The sequence below is a fragment of the Choloepus didactylus genome, chromosome 5, assembly GCF_015220235.1.
Source record: "Choloepus didactylus isolate mChoDid1 chromosome 5, mChoDid1.pri, whole genome shotgun sequence".
Taxonomy (NCBI): Eukaryota; Metazoa; Chordata; class Mammalia; order Pilosa; family Megalonychidae; genus Choloepus; species Choloepus didactylus.
Window position 1 is genome coordinate 44,956,505 of NC_051311.1, and position 22,875 is coordinate 44,979,379.

The following is a 22,875-nucleotide window of genomic DNA, read 5'->3' on the forward strand; positions in this document are numbered from 1 at the left end:
TATGAAAAATATCAGTATTTTATTGTTGTTATTACTATTATTCCTACTTTAAATATAAGTAAGTAAGGCAATGAGAGATCAAATGACTTGGCCAAAGCCTCACATGTAGTGGGTGGCAGAATTGAAAAGCAAATATTTTTGTCTGACTCGAAAATCCACTTTCTTTCCATTACTTCCACTATGTTCTTTCTCTTCAATATCCAAATAGCTTATATAGTTCTATGAATTCAAAGAAACTCACAGCTGCTAATAGATTTCATAGACCCAAGGGTAAATCCTCATTTAATCCATACACCACAATACTCAAAGATAAAACAAGTTAAAATAATTTTAATTGTTGAAACACATTTATATATAATTAAACATAAACCTTTGGCATACTGTACCAGTTTGGATATATTACATTACCCCAAAGCCATATTCTTTAAAATGCAATCTTGTGGGGGCAGACATATTAGTGTTGATTAGATTGGAATCATTTGATTATTTCTGTGGAGATGTGACTCAATCAACTGTAGGTGAAATGTTTGATTAAATTATCTTCATGGAGATATGGACCCTTCCCATTCAGGGTGGGTCTTGATTTAATCACTGGAGTCCTATAAAAGAGTTCACAAACAGACGGAGCTCAGAGCAGCTGAGAGGACACATTTTGGAGAGAAGCTAAGAGCTGACACTGTTGCTGACACTTGGAGAGGCTTGGAGACGTTTGGAGATGCTAGCCCAGAGTTTGCACCAGAGAAGCTAAGATAGGACCCCAGTGCTTAGATGCACAGTAGCTGAAGAAATTAAGAGAGACCCACAGACATTTTGGAGAAAGCCATTTTGAAACACAACCTGTGAGTAAAGAACAGCAGACACCAGCCATGTGTCTTCTCAACTGGCAGAATTGTTCTGGACACCATCAATCCTTCTTCAGTGAGGGTATCCTATTGTTGATGCCTTAGTTTGACACTTTTAGCCTTAGTACTGTAGCTTTGTAACCAAATAAACTCCCTTTATAAAAGCCAATCCATTTCTGGTATTTTTGCATAATGGCATCATTAGCAAACTGAAACACACACAATGTAATTGTAAGACAAAAGCTCTGAAATAACAATTCATCCTAGAAAATTTTAAGGATTTGGAGACACTGAGGCAGAATTTACCAAGAAACCATATCTCAGTACAGGTCGTCAGTAAAAATCTTAAGCAAACAACAACAACAACAACAAAAAAAAAAAAAAAAAAAAAAAAGAGGAAGGAAGGGGAACAAGAAAATTAAATAGTTAAATTCAGGATGAGTGATAGTGGGATGAGTGACATGGAGAGAATAGGGTTTGTAGATCATGGGATCAAAAGACATAGCACTCCATTTCCAGGAAACTGTCTTATAGAGATATTTGCATAGGGGTCAAAGTTGTATGTACAAATGATAAGCCATGCCTGCTTTGGCAGCATATATCTTAATATTTGAATGATACAGAGATTAGTTTGGCCTCTGTGCAAGGATGACAAACAAATTTGTGAAACATTTCATATTTTTGAGGAATAATGACTGAAAATTTCCCAACCCTTATAAAAGACATAAACATCCAAGAAGCCCAAACAGAGTAGATCCAAATAGACCCACTCCAGGACATATACATATCAGACTATCAAATGCCAAAGAGGAGAAAATTCTAAAAGCAGCAAGAGAAAAGTGATTCACTGCATACAAGGGAAGTCAAGTAAGACAAAGTGCTGCTTTCTTTTTTTTTAATCAGACATCATGGAGGTGAGAAGGCAGTGGTATGATATAAGCTACTGAAAGAGAAAAACTGCCAGCCAGTAATTATCCATCCAGCAAGGCTGTCCTTTAAAAATGAGCTTCCTTTCATGATAAAAACATTCAAAAGGTAGGAATCAAAGGAAACCTCCTCAACATGATAAAGGGTATATATGAAAAACCCACAGCTAACATCATACTTAGTGTGGGAGACTGAAAGCTTTCCCTCTAAGATTGGGAACAAGAAAAGGAAGCCGACTGTCACCACTGCTATTAAACATTGTGCTAGAAGTTCTAGCTAGAGCAATTATGCAAGAAAAATAAATAAAAGGCATTCAAATTGGAAAGAAATAAGTAAAACTATAACTATTTGTAGATGACATGATCTTGTATTTAGAAAATCCAGAAAAAATGACAACAAAGCTACCTGAGCTAATAAAAGAGTTCAGCAAAGTGGCAGGATACAAGATCAACCTGCAAAAATCAATAGTGTGTCTATATGCTAGTAATGAGCTATCTGAGGAGGTAATCAAGAAAAAAAATCCATTTACAAAAGCAACTAAAGGAATAGAATATCTAGAAATAAATTTATCGAAAGATATATAGGACTTGAGCACAGAAATCTACAAAACATTGCTAAAAAAAAAACAAAGAAGACCTAAATAAATGGCAAGACATTCTGTGTCCATGAATTGGAAGGCTAAATATCATTAAGAAGTCAATTCTACTCAAATTGTTCTAATGATTCAATGCAATACCAACCAAAATTCCAACAGACTACTTTGCAGAAATGGAGAAGCTAATTATCAATTTTATTCAGAAGGTTAAGGGGCCTCAAGTAGCTGAAATCATCTTGAAAAAGAAGAACGAAGTGGGAGGTATCATGCGCTGGGAGTTATCATACTACCTGACTTCAAAGCATATTATAAAGCCACAGTGGTCAAATCAGCATGGTACTGGCATGAAGATGGACATATTGGTTAATGGAAGAGAAATGAGAGTTCAGAAACAGACCCTCAGATCTACAGTCAATTGATTTTTGAGAAGGCACCCAAGTCCACTCAACTGAGATGAAACAGTCTTTTCAATAAATTGTATTGGGAGAACTGGATATCCATAAGCAAAAGAATGAAAGAAGACCCCCCCATCTCATGCCCCATACAAAAATTAACTCAAAGTGGATCAAAGACCTAAGAACCAGTACCACAAAACTCAGAAGAAAATGTAGGGAAACTTCTTCAAGATCTAGTGATAGTAGATTCTTAGACTTTACATGCAAAGCACAAGCAATGAAAAAAAAATAGATAAATAGGGTCTCCTCAAAATCAAATACTTCCATGCTTCAAAAGACTTTGTCAAAAGAGTGAAACAGCAACTGAATCAATGGGAGAAAATATTTGGAAACCATATATCTGATAAGGGTTTGATATCCAGAATATATAAAGAAATCCTACAACTCAACAATAAAAAGTCAAACAACTCAATTAGAAAATGGCAAAAGACATGAATAGACATTTTTCTGAAGAGGAAATACAAATGACTGAAAGGCATGAAAAGATGCTGAGCTTCACTAGCTATTAGGGAAATACAAATCAAAGCCATAATGAGATATCATCTCACACCTACTAGAATGGTCGCTATTAAATAAACAGGAAAATACAAGTGTTGGAGAGGATGTGGAGAAATTGGAACACTTATTCACAGCTGGTGGGAATGTAAAACGGTACAGCTGCTATGGAGGACAGTTTGGCAGTTCCTCAGGAAGCTAAGTATAGAGTTGCAGTATGACTCAACAATCCGACTACATTGGGATATACCCAGAAGATCTGAAAACAGGGATGCGAACATTTGCACACCAATGCTCATAATGGCATTTTTCACAATTGCCAAAAGATGGAAAAAAGCCATGTATCCATCCACAGATGAATGGATAAACAAAATGTGGTATATACATACGATGGAATATTATTCATTGCTAAGAAGGAATGAAGTCCTGAAGCGTTCAATGACATGGGTGAACCTTGAGGAAATTCTCTTAAGTGAAAATGAGTCAGATATAAAAGAACAAATATTGTGTGATCTCACTGATATGAACTAATTGTAATAAGTAAACTCATAGACATAAAATATAGAACATAGGTTACCAGGATATTGAATGAGGCTAAAGAATGGGGAGCAGTTGCTTAATACGTGCAGAATGTTTAACTAGGTTGAACTTAAACATTTGGAAATGGATAGTAGTGATGATAGCATGTTACTGTGAGAATAATTAAGAATACTGAATGGTGAGTGTGGTTGGAAGGGAAATTTAGAGTCACCAGAAGGAAAGTCAGAGGTTAAAATATGGGAATGTATAATACAGTGAATCTTGTGGTGGAGAATGTCTGTTTTTAACTGTACAAATATAAAAAAAAAAACTTCTTGCATCATCTAGAACAAATATACAACACTATTATAAGAAGCTAAAAATAGAGGGGTATATGGGAAAATATGTACCTATTGTAAACTATGGACTATAGTGAACAGTAATATTTTAATATGTTTTCATCAACAGTAACAAATGTACCACACCAATACTATGGGTCAATAATAGGGGGGCATAAAGGTTATAGGAGGAATTGGGTTTTCTTTCTTATTTTATTTCTTTTGTGGAGTAATGAAAATGTTCTAAAATTGATCATGGGAATGTATGCACAAATATGTGATGATAGTGTGAGCCAGTGATTGTATACTTTGGATGGTTTGAATGGTGTCTGAATACATCTCAATAAAACTGCATTTAAAAAAAATGATGAGCAAGATAAGTATTGCTTATCATCAAAGAAAAAAAATAGAAACAACCTATGCCAAAATTAAGGAAAAATATAAATTACAATAAAGAATATTGAGATAGGTTCATATAAACATATAAGAAAGAAATGAAGGATGTTTCTCTTACATTAAAAAGAGTCACAGATTCCCAGAGGTGTAAGTCTCCCTGGCCACATGGGACATGATTTCCCAGGATGAACCTAGCCTTGGCATTGTGGGATTGGGAAAGCCTTCCTCACCAAAAGGGGGAAAAGAAGTGAACCAAAATAAAGTTTCAGTGGCTAAGAGATTTCAAATAGAGTCAAGAGGTCGTTCTAGAGGTTATTCTTATGCATTATATAGACATTCCTTTTTAGTTTCTAGTATGTTAGAATAGCTAGAAGGAAATACCTGAATCTGTTGAACTGTAATCCAGTAGACTTGATTCTTGATGATGATTGTATAACTAAATAGCTTTTATCCTGTGACCAGTGTGACTATGAAAAGCTTGTGACTGACATTGCCCTTACCCAGTGTATGGGCAGATGGGCAATAGAATAATGACATATATAATGGGGGGAATGAGGGATATGGGATGATTTGGGTGTTCTTTTTTATTTTTAGGCTTTTTTCTTTATTTTGGAGTAATGAAAATTTTCTAAAATCGATTGTGGCATTGAATGCACAACTATATAAGATACTGTGAGACAATTATTGTATAATTTGGATGGATTATATGGTGTGTGAATATATCTCAATTAAATTGCATTAAAAATCAATTGGCCATAATAAAAGAGGTCCACATACATTTTCAGACTTGCTAGTTATTACTAAATTGTTCTTCAAACTCTTTGTACCAATTTATACTCCCACCACTTACTTATGAGATTTTCTGTTATTCTAACATTCTTGGCAATATATTGTAGGGTCTGGCTATAATTTTAAAAGAATGAGTTTTGCTTTTCTTTAAGGTGTTATCACACAATGAAATTTAGTTTATATTTTGAAATATATTTTGCAGATAACATTGGGTAAAGGCATATAAAAAAGAAAGTTGGACATAATTGGGATAAAAGTAAAAAATAATGATAAACTTTGAAAGACTTCTCTTAATAAGAAAAATATATGGAACATCTTTTCTAAAGAATTTAACATGGTAGAATTATAAATCCCATTTGCAAATTCAAACTAAAGGGAGTCTCTAAGAGAAAGTGCCTTAATGCTTATGAGTGCTTTGTCATTATACACACTTCCAGATTAATAAATCTCCTATGGAATTATATAATATGGACTAATTAAATGTGTTATTTTTGTGCTTACTATTTAGAAAATGGTAGAAATTAACAATTTAATATTTTGGAGTCTAATTCTGAACATTTTTATTACTAAATTTTAATAGCTTATTTGGGGGTCCATTAAATTTCTCATTTTGATTTTTCTATTCTTATTTACTGTTGCAAAATTCCTCTAATAGTAAATGATATAAAGAAGGTCAAGAATCAGTATTTCCTTTTAGTGTACAATTAGAAGTCCATAACTGTGAATTTCCTTTGAATTCTAGACTTCATTCAAGATGTTTTCACTTGAGTTTTTCATAGACTGATAGTGATATTCTTCTCCAAGGCAACATAGCTTTTCACGTAGCAATAATGCCTTAAGTGGAGCAGAGATTCAGAAAGAATATGAATTTTTATCTGTTAAATAGTTGTTTTCAAAAATTTTCACATATGAATGTCCCCTTCATTCATATCAACTGAGCAGGGCTAAATCACTTTTGCTCTAAGTTATATTTCATATTGCAAGTTTAGAAATTCAAATAGAGAAAGGATTATGTGAACCTTCACAATAACTTAGAGAGAAGGGAGTTGAATAAGGAATGCCCCTGCCTAACTCCCAAGTGGCTTCATAGGGTGGCAAACTTTTAATTAATTTGCCACAGTCCAGGATCTTACCAGTTGAAGGTCCTAATTTGTCATCACTAATCAGGGACAGTCACAATACCCAAGCTCACAAAATTAATACATAAAATAAAAATACCAATTTATTGTTTACAGTGATAAAAATGTCTGCATAGGGGCCCATCATTCAAATCTTTTAGTCAGTGTGTTTTTCCATGCAAACAGGCCACAATGGAAGTCAAGTTCTTACATTTCTTGATGAACCTGGAAACTGCTCAAAAAATCAAGTATGATATGTGTAGCAACTCAAAAAAGATAAAGGCACATCCTTGAACATCACAAAAATGTCACAGTTGAGAAGAGATGGTCTAAGGAAGGCACCCTGATTATCAGGCAAGAGGCCTCACAAGAGGCTATGTGTATTGAAGAAATTTAATTTGTCAAGTAATTCCCATAAGGAAAATGCCAGATCCAGGTAGTTTCACTGACAAATTCTACCAAACATTTAAGGGAGATACACTGCCAATTCTCCACATGCTCTTCCAGAAAATTGAAGGAGTGTTCTAGTTTGCTAATGCTGCTGGAATGCAAAACACCAGAGATGGACTGGCTTTCATAAAAGGCAGTTTATTTGGTTACACAGTTACAGGCTTAAGGCCATAAAGTGTCCTTCAACAATCAGGTACCTTCACTGGAGAAAGGCCAGTGGTGTCCGGTAAACCTCTGTTAGCTGGGAAGGCACGTGGCTGGCATCTTCTTGCTCCTAGGTTGCGTTTCAAAATGGCTTTCTCCAAGGACATTCCTCTCTAGGCTATAGTTCCTCAAACATGTCACTCTTAGTTGCACTTGGGGTGTTTGTCCTCTCTTAGCTTCTCTGCAGCAAGAGTCTGCTTTCAATGGCCATCTCCAAAATGTCTCTGTAAGCTGAAGCTCCTCTCTCAGTTCCAGTGCATTCTTCAAAGTGTCCCCCTTGGCTGTAGCAAGCTCGCTCCTTCTGTATGATCTTATACATTGCTCCAGTAATTTACTTCAGACCCACCCAATGGGTGGGCCAACACCTCCATGGAAATTATCCAATCAGAGTCATCACCCACATTTGGGTGGGGCGCATCTCCATGGAAACACTCAAAGAATTACAATCTAGTTAACACTGACGTCTGCCCACACAAGATTACATCAAAGATAATGGCATTTGGAGGGACATAATATATTCAAACTGGCATAAGGAGGGAACACTTCCCAACTCATTCTATGAGGTTTATCCTGATGCTGAAACTACAGAAAAGCATTCCAAGAAATGGAAACTATAGACTAATATCTTTTGTGATATAGACTGTTCCAGTTTGCTATTGCTTCCTTTTCACAAAGCACCAGAAATGGATTGGCTTTTATAAAGGGGGTTTATTCGGTTACAAAGTTACAGTCTTAAGGCCATAAAATGCCCAAGGTAACACATCAGCAATTGGGTACCTTCACTGGAGGATGGCCAGTGGCATCCAGAAAACCTCTGTTAGCTGGGAAGGCACATGGCTGGCGTCTGTTCCAGAGTTCTGGTTTCAAAATGGCTTTCTCCCAGAACGTTCCTCTCTAGGCTGCAGTTCCTCAAAAATGTCACTCTTAGTTGCTCTTGGGGCCTTTGTCCTCTCTTAGCTTCTCTGGAGCAAAGGTCTGCTTTCAAAGGCCATCTCCAAAATGTCTCTGTAAGCTGCAGCTCCTCTCTCAGCCCCTGTGCATTCTTCAAAGTGTCCCTCTTGTCTGTAGCAAGTTTGCTCCTTCTCTCTGAGCTTATATAGTGCTCTAGTAAACTAATCAAGGCCCATGCTGAATGGGCAGGACTACACCTCCATGGGAATTATCTAATCAGAGTTATCACCTACAGTTGGGTGGGTCACATCTCCATGGAAACACTCAAAGAATTACAATCTAATTGACACTAGGATGTCTGCCCCCATAAGATTGCATCAAAGAACCTGGCATTTTGGGGGACATAATACATCCAAACCAGCACATAGATGCAAAAGCTCTAAACAAATTTTAGCAAACTGAGACTAAGAATATATAAAAAGTATAATACATCCTGACCAAGAGGGGTTTATCTCAGGAGTGCAAGGCTGGTTTAGATTCAACAATCAGTATATTGAATGGTAAATGAATAAATAACATTTGGTATGTTATTCAGCAATCAAAGGAATGAACTATTGATATATGCCTCAATACTGAAGAACCTTAAAAACATTAAGCTAAGTGGAAGAATCCATTCAAAAGAAAGACCATACTATATGATTACAGTCATATGAAATGTCCGGAAGAGACAAACCTATAGAGACAGAAAGTAGGTAAATGGTTGCTTAAGGCAGGGGACAGGCTGGGTAGGGGTTGGAAGGAAATATGGAGTGACTGCTAACAAGTATGGAATTTCTTTTTGGGGTAATGAAAGTTCTAAAATTGATTAGGATTTTTTAGTTGCACAACTCTGTGAGTGTACTAAAAACAATTGAATTTCACACTTTAAATGGGTGAATTGAATGGCACATGAATAATATCTCAATAAAGTTATTAAAAACTAACAGTGAAATTTACCATGTTAGCAAACTAAGAGACAAACAAACAAAAAACCTGTGATCATCTCGATAGATGTGGAAGAAGCATTTACCAAAATCTAAAATCCATTCCTGAAAAACGTTTCAGCAAACTAGGAACAGAAGGGATCTTTCTCTACCTGATACAAGACATCTATGATAAAACTACAGTTGATATCATGCTTAAAGCTTTCCTCACTATTTATCAATCATAGAACCACAGGCTGTTTGCTTTGTATCTTGATCCAATTGTATCAGATTTCATAAAGAATTTTGGGAAAAGGGCACTAGATTTCTACTTCCAAAATACATTCTGATATTAACATTTTAGTATTGACAAATACTTCCAATATACTCCTTCATGTTCTTCTATTAAATAAATTAAGTAATTTCAGTTACCCAAAGAAGTATTATGTTACTTAATTAAACTATTTTCATTTTTCATGACAAAAAACTATGTATTGCAAAAATCTGCGGTGTTTGGAAGACATTGCATTTGGGATGGGGAAGAGGACTGATGCTCACAATACCTATCAATTATTAAGATGCATATTTTATACTGAGTTTTTTTGGTGGAAGACCTGAGGGTTAAAAGTAGATATATGCTTTAGATATAAAATATTTTTATGAAGACAGAATGGGAGCTGTTAGCATATAGTATTTAAAAAAAAATTTTTTTTGTCATTTTGTTTTTTGGCTATGTTTTCTAATTTTCTGTGTCCCACCAGGAATGCTTCTCCTGAAGAGTCAGATTTTTGTTTTGTTTTGTTTTTTAATTCCCAACATTGTGAATTGTATAATACATTATATTCCTAGCTAGGTTGTTTTTAGATATATGCATACTCTTGTTTCCTGAATTTGTGTAGTAACTACACTGCTCCTCATTACATTTTATTCTTTCCACCCTAGTTTTCCCTCTATCCTTATTTTCACAACCATTTATTTTCAACTTTAGTTTATGCTGTGATAGGGTATGTTTTTAACCTAAATGACAGCTGACATTGCACTATCATTTGAATTGCAAATGTTATTAGCTCAAAATCCAGCCCAACCTATTCTGGGAAAAATCCCTCCCACATGTGTCAGATACTGAAGCATAGATGGAAAGAATTGGAGTTTATTTTATTTTAGGCCAAGAATGTTTCTCAATTTGTGTTTTAATTCACAGATCACTTCACTTTTTTTACTGCTGATTTTGTACAGTAATACTGAAGGTTGGACACCAGAAAAGTAGTTGTTTACCTGAAAAACAGCCTGATGTCAGTGGCATTTTATAGAAATGAAAAAAAAAAAAATCAGTGGTGTGCAACCTTCAGTATTACTGTACAATTCTTTCTCTCTCTGCTATAAAAAGTTGTTTCCCTGTAAATGTTGATATAATTGGCAAATATTTAGTTAGACTAATAAAAAAAAGAGGACACAAATAGCCTAAATCATAAATGAAAGGGGGTACATTACTACTGACCCCACAAATAAAAAGGATTATAAGAGGTTACTATAAACAAATGTATGCTAGCTTATTAGTTAACCTAGATGAAATGGGAAAATTCCTAGAAACACACAAACTACAATGACTAACAAAGAAATAGAGGATCTCAACAGACCAATAACATGTAAAGAGATTTAATCAGTCATCAAAAATCTCCCAAGAAAGAAAAGTCCAGAACCAGATGACTTTACTGGTGATGTTTACCAAACATTCCAAGAAGAATTAAGATCAGTCCTTCTTGAACTCTTCCAGAAAATTGAAGAGGAGGGAACACTCTTCAATGAGGCCAATGTCACCCAAATAAAAAAGCAGATAAAGATACCATAAGGAAAGAAAAATACAGACCAATATCCATTATTATATATATTTAAAACAAAACAAAACAAAAAGCATCAACAAAATACTAGAAAACCAAATCCAACAGCCTGTTAATATAATAATGCACAATTATCGAGTGGAGAATTATTCCTCGTATGTAGGGGAGGTTCAACATAAGAAAATTGGTTAATGTAATTCACCAAATTAATAGAAATAAGGAAATAAAAACACATAATCGGTTCAACTGACACAGAAAATTCATTTGACAAAATCCAGCATCTCTTCTTGATGAAAACACTTAGAAAATTAAGAATAGAAAGAAATTCCTTCAACATGAAAAAGACATTTATGAAAAACCCAAAACTGACATCATACTCAATGGTGAAACATTGAAATCTTTCCCTCTAAGATCAGGAACAAGACAAAGATACCCACTGTCACCAATGCTATTCAACATTGTACTGGAAGTTCTAGCCAGAGCAACTAGGCAAGAAAAAGAAATGAAAGATACCCAAGTTGGCAAGAATGAAGTAAAAATTTCCCTATTTGCAGATCACATGATCCTATATATATGAAATCCTGAAAAATCCACAACAAAGCTACTAGAGCTAATAAATCAGCAAAATGACATGGTATAAGATCAACAAGGAAAAGTCAGTAGCATTTATATATACTAGTAATGAACAATCTGAAAAGGAAATTAAGAAAAAAAATCCACTTACAATAGTGACTAAAGGATCAAATATTTAGGAGTAAATTTAACCAAGGACTTGTATGTGGAAAACTATAAAACATTGCTAAAAGAAATCAAAGAAGACTTATATAAATGGAAGTCATTCCATGTTCATGAATTGGAAGACTAAATATTGTTAAAAAGTCAATTCTACACAAGCTATTTACTGACTCAGCATTAGCCCAATCAAAACTCCAGCATCTTTCTTTGTATAAACTGAAAAGCCAATCATCAAATTCTAATGCAAGTGTAAGGGGCCCATAATAGCCAAAACACTTGAGAAAGGAATTAATTTGTAGGACTCACACTTAACAATTTCAAAACTTATTGCAAAGCCACAGGAATCAAAACAGCATGAGATTGTTACAAGGACAGACATATACAATAATGGAATCAAATTGGGAGTTCAGAAATAGACCCTCATTTCTTTGGCCAATTGAGTTTTGACCATGTCCAATCAATTGGGATAGAATTGTCCCTTCCATAAATGGTGCTTGGAAAACTGCAAATACATATGCAAAGGAAAGAAGAAGGACTGCTAACTCACACCATACAAAAAAAATTATAATGAATTGAAGACCTAGATATAAGAACCAGGACTATAAACCACCTAGAAGAAAACATAGGGAAGCATTTTTAGGAGTTTTTGTTAGAAAACGGTTTCTTAGACTTTACAATCAAAGCACAAGCAACAAAAGAACAAATAGATAAATGGGACTTCATAAAAATTAAAAATTTTTATGCAGCAAAGGACTTCATTCTGGAAGTAAAAAGACACCCTACAGAATGGGAGAAAATATTTGGACAAGCAAATATCTGCTTATTTGCAAAACACCAATATAAAAAAAGCCAATAATTTTTTAATATCCAGAATATATAAAGAACTCCTACTACTCAACAACAAAATGACAAACAAGCCAATTTTAAAAATGGGCAAAAGGCTTGAATAAACATTTCTCCAAAGATATACAGCTGTCTGTTAAGCACTTGAAAAGCTGTTCAACCTCATTAGCCATTAGGAAGTGCAAATCAAAACCACAATGAGATACCATTTCTCACCCAATAGAATAGCTACTATTAAAATAGTGAAAAGTAAGTAGTTTGGAAGTGGATGTGAAGAAACAGGAATACTTGTTTATGTTGGTGGGAATGAAAATGGTGCAACCACTGTGGAAAATAGTTTTCATCTCCTCAGAAAGTTAAGAATAAAATTACTAGATGACCTGACAATCTCACTTCCAGATATATACCCAGAAGAATTGAAAGCAGGGATTCAAACAGATATTTTCACTCCAGTGCTCAAAGTGGCATTATTTGCAATTGTCAAAAGATGGAAGCAACCTAAGTGTCCCTCAACAGATGAACAGATAAAGAAAATGTGGTATACGCATACAATGGACTATTATTGAGCCTTGAAAAGGAATAAATTTCCAATATTTGTGACAACATGGATGAACTTTGAAGACATCATATTGATTGAAATAAGCCAGACACAAAAGGGAAAACATTGTATGATCTCGCTGATATGAAACAACTAGAATAAGCAAATTCACAGAGTTAGAAATAGAATGCAGATTACCAGGGGCTGCTGTGGTAGTATAGAATGGGGGAGTTAATGTTTAATTGGTACAGCGTTTCTGTTAGGGGTGTTGGAAAAGTTTGGGTAATGGATGATGGTGATAGCACAATATTGTGAATGTAATTAACACTACTGAATAATATATTTGAATGTGGTTAAAAGGGAAATTTTAGGTTGAATATATATTATTAGAATAAAAATTAAAAAAAAAAAACCCACAGGATTGTAAAACACAACAGCAAACCTTAGTATGGAGGTTCTTATATAACTATATGGACTATAGTTAATAGTATAGTTATAATAATATTTTTTAATCTGTTATAACAAAGACACCACACTAATGCAAAGTGTCAATAATAGGGAACCTGAGTATGTGAGGGGGGGGGGTATATGGGAACTCCGTATTTTCTGCATGATTTTTCTGTAAATGTATAGCTTCTCTAATAAAAAAAAATTATTTAAACGTAAAAAAGAAAAATCTATACAAATTTTTTTAAAATCCAGAAAACTTTGCTCCTCAGTAGCTCTCTGGAAAATAATATCTAGGCACAAAAATAAACATGTAAGCATACTGGCAAAAATGTGAAAATTTGGAAATATTGATGAGAAAGTGGAGCCACAGGGATTTAAACATTGCTGGTGGAAGTATGAATTTGTACATCCAGTTGAAAAAACAATTGATAATCAGCTTATAAAGTTGATCATTCACGAATCCTGTGACTCAGTAATTCCATTCTTAAGTATGTTCCCTAGAGGTTCCCAGTATAACAGCTACAAGCCTCAGGTATCTATTTACATTTAAATTTTACTTAATTAAAATTAAATACAACACATCTCAGTAGCAGTCAACATACACAGTGCCAAGATCTCAGTTTCTCAGAATGCTCTCCAATGAAAGGAACCAGGGCTCCCTAGAGACAACGCTGATTCTAGGACTGGAGCAGAACATATACAAGATCAGCCCAGAGCATCTTGGAGTGTCAGAAAGCAGAAAAGTTCTTAAATATATATATACCCACAATGGTGGGACTATGTCAAAGGGACACGGAAGTCAACTGAAACAAGTGAAAGAGCTCCCAATCACCAAAGCTGGAAGAATTTAAGCAACAAAATAAATAAAGTAGTATTAGATTATAAGACAAATTATAAAATAAATACCGATGAATCTATACTGCTGTAAATAAATGATTGACTAAATAAACGATGGGAGTGAATAGACAAATCTTCCATGTAGAAGATTTCCAGATATTCCCCATGCCTTAAGTGTGGGCTGTGGATAGTAACTTCCTTTCTAATAATACAGTATAGAAGTGGAGGTGGGGGGCAAAGAGTACATTACAGAGAAGAAACCCAACAAACACTATGTCAGACACACTGATGTCATGGTGATAATATGTACCCTTGATATGATGTGATAAAAATGGCACTCAACCTCTGCTGTTTTCTGCCCCTAAACCAAATAACCCAGTCTAATCATGAGAAAAACATCAGACACATCCTGATAAAGAGACATTCTCTACAAAATATTGACCCAGTACTCCTCAAAACTGTCAAGTTCATTAAAAACAAGGAAAGTCTAAGAAACTGTCATGGCTAAGAGAACCCTAAGGAGACATGACAACTAAATGTAACGTGGTATCCTGGATGGGACTCTAGAACATAAAAAAGATATTATTAGGTATAAAGTAAGGAACTTTAAATGTAATGGATTTTAATTAATAATAATGTATCAGCACCAGTTCTTTAGTTCTAATAAATGTTTCACATGAGTAAAATGTTAATAATAGGGGAAGGTGGATGCAGGATATTTAGGAACTCTGTACTAACTTCACAAATTTTCTGTAAATCAAAACCAGTTTTGGAAAATAAAGTTATTTTTTATAAAAGAAGAAAAATAATCAAAAAAAATACAAATAAAAGTATTTTGGTACACTCTAAATGACATATATTATCCCTTTTCCCCATTAATCTTTGCATCAAGATAACAAAATTGTGCATAGTTTTTTCTTATAAATTAAATGTACATAATCCACCTTTTAAAATTAAGTTAAATAAGAAATTCAGTTCTTCAGTCATAGTAGCCAAGTGCTCAATAGCAATGTATGGGTAGCAGCCACCATATTGGTGTGTAGAGCCATAGAACAGTTCTTTCATTGCAGAAAATTTAGACAGCACTGCTGTATAGAAACCCTTACATATGTGCATTAGATACACAAAAGAATGTTCATAGCAGCATTGTTCATGATTAAAAAATCATAAGTATCCAAATGTTCATCACCAGAGGAATGGCTAAAGAATGGCATATTCTTACAGTGAAATCCTAAATAGCAGTGGAAATGACTGAACTATATAGTTTCATATGTCAACATGAATGCATTTTTAAATGTTGAGTGAAAGAAGCAATTGCAAAAATCACATATTTTAAGATTTTTTAAAATTCAGAAACTACAAAACAATTTTACACTGCATAGGAATCCATTTTTATGTGGTAAAATTATAAGGAAAAACAAGAAAATGGAAACCACAAATTCAGTTCAGTCATCTGGAATAGAAATCCAAGGGAAACATTTAGTGGGAGAAATAACTTGAAGCTTCAATGGCATTAATACAAGTCTTTTGCTAAGATTGGGTAGTGGTTCCACATATGTTAATTTTATTATTATGCTTCACTATTTATATTTTCATTACATAACATATGTTGAATATATCATCTATCTGTCAAAGCTTTATCTGAGACCTCTCGATATATATCACTTTTCTCTCTCATGGATGTTATTAGTCAGAATTCTCTAGGGAAACAGAACCAAAAAATGGTATTTGTAAATATTATGAGATTTTTATTAAAACATCTCATGCACAAGTCCAAATTTTGTAGGGCAGGCTGCAAACTGTGAACTACAATAAAAGTTTTCAATGAATTCCCTAGGAGAAGCTGACTGGCTGAAGTAGAAATGGAAATTCTCTCTTCTGACTGCTGAAGTCATCACTTCTTTTAAAGCCTTCAACTGATTGGACGAGACCTCTCTCATTGTTGAGGTGTTGAAAACAATCTCCTCAGTTGATTGTAGATGTAATCAGCCATACATGCAATCAATTTACTGATGATTTAAGTCCACAAAATATCCTCACAGTAACAATCAGGCCAGTGCTTGCTTGACCAAACAACTGGGCACTGTAAACTGACCAAGTTGACACATGAACTTAACCATCACAAAGGATTTCTCATTTCCATCAAGTATTCCTCCACTAGAATAATTGAAGTTAAAACTTTCTGCTTATCTTGCTGTTTGCTTTCAAATTTGCATTACTGAATTTTAGCCTGGATTCGTAGTCTAAATTGGCACCAAAATACTCAAAATGAATATTAAATATGCTTCTCAATTCAGGGGATATTATCTTGCAAGTGAGATGAACAAGGCCAATTCAGACAATCTATTGTTTAATCTTGTGTTATCCAAATATTGACTCTTCTTATAATGGAGCATCATTACCAAGAAGAATCACCAGCACTTAAAATGCACAAAATGTTTCAGAACTCTCTTAGTAGACTTTATTAATATTCTTCTACAAAACACTGATAATGCCATTTCATTCATATTTTAAAATCTTCTCCTTGACTTACTTTTCTAAACTCACTTTTTCCAATTCTTTACTAAATACTAATCTCCTTCTAAATCCTACTAGGGTTTCCAAAATAATAGTCAAATGGGAAAGTCTATTGAAACTATTTTATAGTTATTCCCCATGCTGATTTTCTGAGTTATGTTTTTCATGTTCAGATTTTTACATAAATTATGTATTTAACCACAACAGATGTATATTCTGATTATTTTTAATAATACATATCTTTTTAAATATAAACTATTTTATTTTTACTATAATTATAATTCATAATTAAATATAAAGAAAAACCAGATGAAGTTAATAAAATAATAAGTAGTCTTTCCCAGTTAGCTAAGCATTTCTAATAAATGTGAATTAGGGGACAGAAAAGAAACTCCATAGATCAAATTTATAACCACAGCTTTCCACTGTGATTATATTTCCATTGTCTTTTTATGTATATACTGAAATATATGCTGATTCCTTAGTACAATAAATTATAATTGATATCCAATTTTAAATAGCTTAGCATTAGGAATCCAAACACCAGCCTTCTTTCCACTTTCATAATATAAAACAAATACAGAAAATAAACATGTGAAAACTCACAATACTGTAAAAAAGACTGAAAGTTAACTAAATCTTTAATAAATCTCCATTAATGACCAACAGAACTGGATAGAACACCTGTGAGCCACCTGTGCTTTGCCATCACCCACCTGGAAATAAGTAGAAATATCCACCATCCTCCTGCCTTTGTCTATAGTTTACATCAACCAGAAAATTGTTCCAAATCCTGTATAGACAATACTTTCTGAGGTAGCCTAAGATATACTGTTACCCATCCAGTAATTCATTACCCATATCCAGATAGAAACTCTGAATTCCAGAAAATAGGCAGAAAATGGAGGGAATTGACAATGGCAGGTTGAAAATTGGAAGTTTTAATTTCTACAAGGGGCCGGGGGAGAGTTGGGCACTGTAGACAGAGATTGGGAGAGCAGGGGGGCTTATCGTCAATGCTTTGTGGAAACTAAATTTTCCACTTTCCAGTTTGTTCATATTGTTAAAAGAGCCAGGAATTAAGGGTAGAAGAGCTGTCACTAGATGAAAGCAAATGAGCACCAAAAAATTGAGGGCCTGTCTAGCCATCTGCTCCCTTACCCTTCCTCCTGCCCCACCCTGGCATCATACACCATGCATTTCTCTGAGGACCATTTGTCACCCCAAATGTACACGGTAAATGATTTTGATAGCGTTACTCCACTCCATGGGCCATGGTTGACTGGACCATGAGTGAAAAATAGCTGGATCAATAAACCCCTTCCCTAGGTAATTCAGAATTGGGGATAAGATTTCTGATGAGTCAGGTTAGTTTCAACACAGAAAAGATGTTACTGAGAGTTAATGAATCATCCATTTTTTAAACCATGCTAGTTGCAGTAGCAAAAGAATTGAATGAATTGGAGGAAGATGGCAAGCAAAGAAGGTGGGGGAGGGAATGAAAGGAGGAGGAGAAAAAGAAGGGACTACAGAGGAATTGAGAGTAAGAGAGCTGGAAAGCAAACACAAAGAGCAAAGAAGAGACAGAGAGAAAGTCCCAGTGGCATTTTATCACTGACCCAATTTTTCCTGTTGTTCATCAGTTTCCAAGATACAATTCTGCATCCTCCTATTAAACTTCATTTTTTAAGCTGCATAAGTGAATTTGTTCTACTTAATGTCAATATAGTTCTAGGAAATATGTTCAACTTGTTACACAGAAGGAATTTAATTCTGAGCTGAACCTATCAACTTGCCAAACTACTACAAATATGCAAAGGAGCTTTAACTTACTCCCAAATAAACAGCTGTTAGGGCCAAGGACAGTGCATATACTTTGGTTGTTGACAGCCAACAGATATGAATAGATCAACCATTTAAATATAAGTAAACAGGGATCAGAATACTGCAGAACAAGGAAAAGGAAACATCTTTCTGAAGACTCAGGAAGAGCACACTTCTGAGCCATAGACTAGGAAAAAAATGTTTGGCAGCCTCAGAAAAATGTAAGAAGTATCAATAAAACATCTACGGAAAGTTATAGTCTGGAACTTTTTTAAAAAAGACAATAAGATGGGATTTTTAAAAGATGGAGGAGGTAATTATAAATATTTAAAACTTAATAGCAAAATTAAAGTGGCATTGCAATTACAGAAAATGAAACAAGGATCACTGATATGAAGGATAATTTGATAACCCCTTCCTTCTTCTCACCCTCAGCTATCACCATGGCAGTTCTTGGTGGCCTACTGTTGGTTTGACATGAACCTTCATTCCTGAAGGGACTGAGCCCTTGGATTTCATGTGCTTCTCTGTTCAGAGTTCCTGCATGTGTCCATTAATGTACAATAAGACAAGAAACTACCCAAAAGTGCCGAAAGTTCACACAGATTTCAATATATCCCTCCCTGCCACCAATGTCTAAAAGCATCTCTACCACCTCCTGTTGATCAGAGTCAGCTGTCAACTGTGACTCTCTTCTTGTCTTCTGGACCCTGGACACAAGAAGACCAAGGTGCTGCAGTGGCAGCTGTAGCTTATAGTTACATGGGAATCTTGCTATGTCTCGTGGCAAAAGTACATCTGCTTTTGAGCAGGAACTAGCACTGCAGAGCCCAGAGTTACAGGGATGGGAAGCACAAGGTCCTCTAGTATGTCATTTGGAAGTGATAAAATGGGCCACTTCTGCTACCCACCCCACCCCCACTGTGTATGCTTCCATTGTAGAGAGAACACCACATGTAAGTCTCTAATTTATTAAATATGTATACTACATCCTATGATGGTACTCCATCCTTTTGGGATATTGCTATTACCTCCAACCAGGTATTTCAGCTATGCATTCAGAAGGCCATTCTCAGGCTCAAAAACCCAGCTATTTCTGAATAGGATAATATATGATACAACCAGTAAATCTGAGGGTCAGGGCCCATTCCTGCACCTCCTTTGCTGGAAGTAGGTCCCTGTTTCAGATGCTTTATTGAGTGGGACTCCACACCTGTAAATCAGGCATTCTATAAGCATCTGGAAAATAGTGCTTGTTGAGGCATCGTGGACAGAAAGCAAACCCATAAATAGAATAGGTATCTGTCTTTGTGGACAAACCCTTGACTCTTCCAAGATATGGTCTACTCACCACCAAATTAGACTTCTCAAAGAATAGTGTTATTTAAGGAACTAGGCTTCAGTGTGTTTTTGGCAGGCTGGACATTGAGAGTCATCATTAGCTAGTTAGGCATTGGCAAATGGGAATCCATGCTGTTGAATAGCCTCCATATCTGCCACAATGGCCACTCCAGTCATGAGTCTTTTGGGCCAGATCTAGAATGGCTGATTAAAAAGGCTGGATAACATCAACTGGCCAAGTCATTTTGTCTGCTTGGTGTTAAATGGCTCTTCCATGGTGAACACTTTCCATGGTAAAATCTTTACACTTTATACCCACTTCCATGTGTCCATCCACATGCTTCTACCCCAGACCTTCTTGTCTCTGATCTTCTACTTCTTTTCCTTCCCATGACTGGCTAGCCAGGCTATTGGCCACTGCCCAGGAATTTGTTTATATTCTCATCTTGGTCCATTTCTCATTCCTCACAACTCTGCCAATAGGGAAGATTTTCCCTCTCTGCTATTTTCAAGGCCACCTTTGAATGCAGCCATAATGTAACTGCCATCCATTTCCAACTTGCATACACATACTGAGTGAATGAATGTTCATAAACCAGACTTGGACTTTTTCTCTTCCTTCAGCTGACCATATGAGGCCCACCATGTACCATAGGGGTGAGCTGGGACAGGACTGTTTATTCTACTGTCATTGGTGTCTGGTATGCCTGAATAGGCAGCTTACTCATCTCCTCTGGTCCTTCCCTGGCCTGATTCCAGAGGCACCATTTCCATCTTATGATGGACTGCTGTTGGGCCTGCCTGACTTTTTGACTTGGCTGATCTAACATAACAAGCTCATAATGAGCAGTTCCCAAATTACAGTCATTGCTGCCTCATAATCAATTTTTCAGTCTCAACCAGGACCTGGTAACATACTAGGAACTGTTTCTAAAAAGGCACATAATTCTCTGCTGCAAGTAGCATGGTCTTGCTTCCAATCCCAGGCACCCATGTTGTGATTATCTCACTGGCACTTGCCATAAAATCCACACTCCCTTTCTTGCAACCACTAACACCAAAAATATCATACATTGTGTCTGTTGGATCCTATGGCCTAACTGCCATGGCTGCTTGCACTGCAGTGTGAACCTTGAGCAGAGCCCTTTTCTGCTATTGGTGCCTCTCAAAGCTGGCAGCCTCGTATCATTGAGTATATAGACAGAAGCAGTATTCCTAGTATTCTCATGTGCCCTGACAAGAGTACACTCTAGCTTCTGGGGTCCCTGACAAGGTATTAAGATCCATGTCCCAAGAAAGGGCCACAAAATCAATGAAAGTTGCTTATCTAGTCTTATATTCTGGCCTCTTTGATCAAGCATTTGGAGCTAAAGGACAATAAATAGATAACTGGCACAGAAATCAAGTGATATGCTTTCAAGGAGATGTTTCATGGTCACCCATTCCCACACACATTTTTTTTAATCTTTTTCTTATTGTAGAATATACCATATATACGTAGAAGTGATAACTTTCCAAGTGCAATTTAACAAGAAGTGAGAGAGTGTTCCAGTTTGCTAATGCTGCCACAATGGCTTTTATAAAGGAGGTTTATTTGGTTATGCAATTACAGTCTTAAGGCCATAAAGTGCCCAAGGTAAGGCAGCAACAATCAGGTACCTTCACTGGAGGATGGCCAATGACATCTGGAAAACCTCTGTTAGCTGGGAAGGCATGTAGCTGGCATCTGCTCTGGAGTTCTGGTTTCAAAATGGCTTTCTCCCAGGATGTTCCTTTCTAGGCAGCTGCTTGTTCCTAGTTGCATTCTCCAAAACATCTCTGCAGCTCTCAACAGCCATCTTCAAAATGTCTCTCTAAGTTGCACCAAACTGTGAGCTCCTTCTGTCTGAGCTTTTTATATGGTTCCAGTGATTTAATTCAGACCCATCCCAAATGGGTGGGGTAACACCTCTGTGGAAATTATCCAATTATTCAATCAACGTCTTTTCCACAGTTGATTGAGTCACATTTATGGAAACACTCAATCATTAGGTTCCAACCTAACCAACACTAATACATCTGTTCCCACAAGATTGCATCAAAGAACTTGGTGTTTTGGGGGACATAATACATCTAAACCAGCACAGAGGGCAAATTTCAAAGAATATTATAGTTACAGTTCCACAGTTTCAGTTATTTCCTTGTTGTGAAATATAACATATATACAAAAAGGTGATAGCTTTCAAATTACAATTTAACAAGTAGCTATAGAAAACATTTCAAAGGATCCTATGGGTTACAGTCCCACCATTTCAACTCTTTCCTTCTAGCTATTCTAATACCCTAGCAACTAATAAAAAGAAAATTATATAGAGATTCAGTATTCATAATCTTTTGTTAAATTCCATCTTATCTGTTACTATCCCTTCCTCTAGTTTAATCACTTTCCCAATCTTCAGGGATATCTAGGCAGTGACCACTCCAACTTGTTCATGTTGAAAAGGGGTGTCAACTTTATGAGAAAAGGGGGCACATCTAGTTGATGTTCTTGAAGAGGCTATTGCCTCTGGGTTTTGGGACTTAGTTGTCTAGGAGTTCTCTGAAAAATTTAAGTTTCTGAAGAATAAACCTAGTGAGTGAAACTTTTATCAAGTCTCAGATAGGGATTCAGGTATTCTTTAAGGTTTTCGGGACTACTGTTGACTTGGGCTTATCATATTGAGGTCATTAGGCATATCTAGGTGACGCTTGCTTAGCAGTAACCTCCAGGACAGCCTCTTGACTCTATTTGAATTCTCTTAGTCACTGAAACCTTATTTTGTTGTCTTTCTTTTCCCCCTTATATTCAGAAAGGCATTCTCAATCCCTTGATGCCAAGGTCAGGTTCATTCCCAGAATCTGTGCCCCATGTCACCAGGAAGACTCATTCATCTGGGAGGTTCTGTCCCGTGTCAGGGGAGGGTGATGAGTTTATTTGCACAGTTAGGCTTAG

At 35.7% G+C, this 22,875-nt stretch overlaps 1 pseudogene; it reads left to right on the top strand.

Moving 5' to 3' along the window:
• Positions 1-1,425: 1,425 nt before the first annotated feature.
• On the top strand, positions 1,426-1,525 carry LOC119535586 (annotated as a pseudogene).
• Positions 1,526-22,875: the final 21,350 nt, after the last annotated feature.